The sequence below is a fragment of the Pleurodeles waltl genome, chromosome 6 (genome assembly GCF_031143425.1).
Source record: "Pleurodeles waltl isolate 20211129_DDA chromosome 6, aPleWal1.hap1.20221129, whole genome shotgun sequence".
In the NCBI taxonomy this organism is placed as follows: Eukaryota; Metazoa; Chordata; class Amphibia; order Caudata; family Salamandridae; genus Pleurodeles; species Pleurodeles waltl.
The window spans coordinates 274,489,332-274,493,687 of record NC_090445.1 but is presented as its reverse complement, the minus strand read 5'-3'; positions in this window follow the sequence as shown (position 1 = coordinate 274,493,687).

The window sequence follows — 4,356 nt, the reverse complement described above, 5'->3', positions numbered from 1 at the left end:
CCAGTGCTGCTGGCCCACTAGTAGCATTTAATCTACAAGCCCTAGGCACATATAGTGCACTCCACTAGGGACTTACAAGTAAATTAAATAGCCAATCATGGATAAACCAATCAATAGTACAATTTACACAGAGAGCATATGCACTTTAGCACTGGTTAGCAGTGGTAAAGTGCCCAGAGTTCAAAAGCCAACAACAACAGGTCAGAAAAAATAGGAGGAAGGAGGCAAAAAGTTTGAGGATGACCCTGTCAAAAAAGCCAGGTCCAACAGAAACTAAATGTATTCACCTGACCCTTGTTGCTGCCAAACATAAAATAGCCATTACCTGGAAGTCTGATGTTGCTCTCAATATTAGAAATTTAAAAAATGGCACCTCCAAGTAACCGGAAGAATAATGCAATGTACTAGGGACGCAGACTACCACTACATGCAGCTTGCATGCCACTCTTAATAATTACAGAGTCATGCTCCTTCATAATAAGGAGCATGACTCTGTAACCCATGGTAATGTTACTAATATATATTGTATCACCCAAAAACAGACGTAGTGACTGGCCAGATGCATGCGAACATGCTGTAGCTGCCTCTAACCTAAGTGGTGCTCATGAGTATACATTACTCTACAATGGATTGAAGACCTTATCTGGGTTCCTAAATGATTACTATATTGTGATTTTCTTAAAGTTGCTATTGACTTGTGTATCCTGTTCACCTGTGTATCACTGACTGATATTATGCATTGTAAACAGAGTATTTTAGAAGCTACGTACTTGGGGTTGCAAATGCTTAGACAACTAGATGTCTTAGGGCTGTGTTGCATGAATGATGATGCCAGGAGTTGTGAAGTATGATGTTCCAAAGGTTTCAAGAAAGGATAATCCAAACAGATTAAAGTTGTTTTGTTATAAGGTTTATCCTGATCCTTTTCCAAAAGAAGAAACTCCATCCACACCTGCAGATTGCTACCTCTCAGTCACACTGTCATTGTGGAACCCCCATAAAATGTAATCCTACTACAACAGTGAGGTAGAGAAGGGGAAGGTAGATCATACCATGTGAACACATAATTAAAACAACAAAGTAGAAATATGAAAAATACCTTATATCAGCAACACAACACAAGAATAAATAGAACAATATTACAATGAATCTGAAAACATTTAAATATATACCAATAACACACTACCCCCCCCAAAGGTTAAAAAAAAAAAGAAAAGAAAAATTTAACTGAAACTAAATTCACATGAGTTTAACAACTCTGTTCAAATTCCAAATGCGACCATCATCAACCTTGACTGTCCCTTTTAACACTTTAATAACTTTGAACATTTTACTGAAATGTGATTGTCCGCTGCTTATTCTTCCCGGCAACTTTATTTTGACGGATTCTCCTACTGTCACATTTATTTTCTTTACAGATTTGCGAATATCATATGTGTGTTTTCTTCTTTCTTGAACATGTTTTTCTTTTTCTAGAGCAATACTCTTCTGATCCTCATAGTCAAACTGCTCTTTAACATACCCTTTCACCCATGGTGGACTCACTTTTGTGTGCGGAACACGTTTTCTGCACAATACATACGGAGCTTGACTGGTGCTCGAATGCGGAGTATACCTATAATCTTCAACCTTTGAATTAACTGAATCCACCCAACTCCCTCGCATTTGCTTTGGCAATTGAATAGTTCCTTTAAAGTCCTGTTAAAACGTTCCACCATTCCATTTGATTCAGGATGGTACAAAGCACACTTCTTATGAACAATACCTCTTGAAGCCAAAAAGTCACACATCAACTTTGACGTAAATTGAAATCCATTGTCAGTTAGAATATATCTTGGGTTCCCTTCTCTACCAAACACCTCAGAAAGAAACTTCACGACCATCATAGACGTAACTTCTGATGTTATTAAAACTTCAGGCCTACGAGATAACATGTCCATCAAAACTATTATGTATTTGGAAACAGAATCACAACTTATAGGACCCATAATAACCATTGACACCTCTTCCCATACTTCATTAGGAATCTTCTTCAATACCATGGGTTGCATCCTAGATTTCAAATTTTTATCAGCCACTTTACATTCCACACAATCTCTGACCCTTCTCTCCAGAGCCAAATCCATTCCTGGCCACCAATACGCACCTCACAGTCTTTCTTTGGTTTTGCATATGCCATGATGACCTGAATGTGCTAGATTTATTAGATGCTCACGCAAACTAGAAGGAGGTATTAATCTACAACCTCTCAACACCAACCCATTTTGCACAGAACGCTCCCTCCAAACTTTCGTAAACTGCATCATATCCTTTTCTTGGCCTCTCACTATCTTGCTAGAAGACAGCAAATCCCTGATTTTCAATAATTCCTCATCTTTGCTCATCTCCTGTATCCATTCTTTTTCTGAAACACAGCCATCTGTCACACTGCAAACTTTTACTTCATCATCAATCCACCACGAAGCTTCACCATCATCAGCATCCAAGCTCTCAGTCTTCATTATGGAGAAGCAATCAGCAGTTTTGTTCTCACAACCAGGAACATATCTGACAATAAACTGGAAATCCTGTAGGCCAACTATCCACTTGCAAATGTGAGAAGATATACAATCCAAGCCCTTTTTCTCAAAAATTCTTGTAATGGCTTGTGATCCGACTGCACAACAAAATGTACTCCCCAAAGAAACTGTTTGAATTTCTTTACAGCCCAATATATAGCTAATGTCTCCTTTTCAATAGTGGAATATCTCAATTCTGCCCCTCTCTGACCCATTGATGCAAAAGCTATAGTAGTTTCCTTTCCATTGTTTACTTGCTTAAGAACACATCCTAAGCCTTTATCAGATGCATCTGTGATAACACAACAGGCACTCCTGGCTGAAAGATGCTGAGAGTCTGAGCAGAAGATAAAGCATGTTTTAAGTTATCACATTTTTTTTGACACTTTTCTGACCAGACAAATTCCGTCCCATTTCTGAGCAATCCCCTGATGGAACCAGACCTCTTGGCAAAATTAGGAACATATCTAGCATACAATTCTGCCAGTCCGAAGAAAGCTTAAATATCTTCTCTCTTTTCAGGAATGGATAAATTAACTATTGATTTCACCAAATTATCTTTAGGTTTAACACCATCCCCAGATATGACGTGCCCTAGGTACGTTATCTCTGGTCTAGTGAATTTGCATTTTTCACCTTTTAATGAAATACCCTTTGACTGAAATATTTGGAGAGCCTCTCTGATTTTCATTATGTGTTGTTCAAGAGTGTGTGTGAAAATAAATATATTGTCTAGGAAATACATAATTCCTTCTATTTTTCCAAGAATTTAATTCATAAGTCTTTGGGAAATGGACGCTGGAGATCAGAGACTAAGAGGCATTCTATTGAATTTGTAAACACCAAAAGGTGTGATAAATGAAGTTAACAATTTGGATTGTTCACACAATTGAACTTGATGGTAAGCAGAACTTAAATCTAAAGTGGTGAAATATTTACCATTTCCCAAACAACTAACCATCTTGGCTATATTGGGCAAAGGAAATGTATCCTCAATGACCACCTTATTGAGCTGTCTGAGGTCAACACACAAACTGATGTCTCCAGATTTCTTTGTAGCAACTACAATCAGAGCGATACATTGGGCCACCTCCACTTCCACAATTATGCCTTCTGATTGCAGTCTCTGGAGTTCAACTCTTACTTTGTCTTGTAAACTAAGAGGGATACTTCTGACCTTACAAGCAATTGGTTGTGCATCCTCTTTCAAAATAGTACGATGTTTGTAACCCTTAATACATCCAATCTTGGAATTAAAAACATCAGAAAATGTTAACTTAGAAGGCAATGTGTAAAGCATTTGTGCAATAAATCATACAATACCATAATATAGTACCACAGAAATACACCACAAAGTGTTTAGAAAAATATATAATATTTATCAGGATAATTGTAGGTCAAAACGAATAAAGATGTAATGTGAAATTGTAGAGATATCACTAAAAAGTGATATAAAGTGTCTTAAGTCTTTAAAAAGCAAACAAAGTCTCTTTCAAGCACAAAGTACCTGGTTTGGAGTGGAAAATCTCCGCAAGGGGCCACACAAGAAGAGATACGTGGAAAAATGGTGTGTGCGTTGATTTCCCCTCTGCACACACGGACTTGCGTCGTTATTTTTCACGCGGGGAAGTCGTGCGTCGTTTTCCGGCATGCGAACAGTCTCTTTCTGTGGGTCGCGGGATTACCAGATGTCCCGGGGTCTGTGCGTGGATTCTTTGGCTTGTTTTCCAGCTGTGTGTCGTTCCGCGAGGCTGTGCGTCGAAGTTTCGATCTCACGGCAGGCGTCGCGTCAATTTCC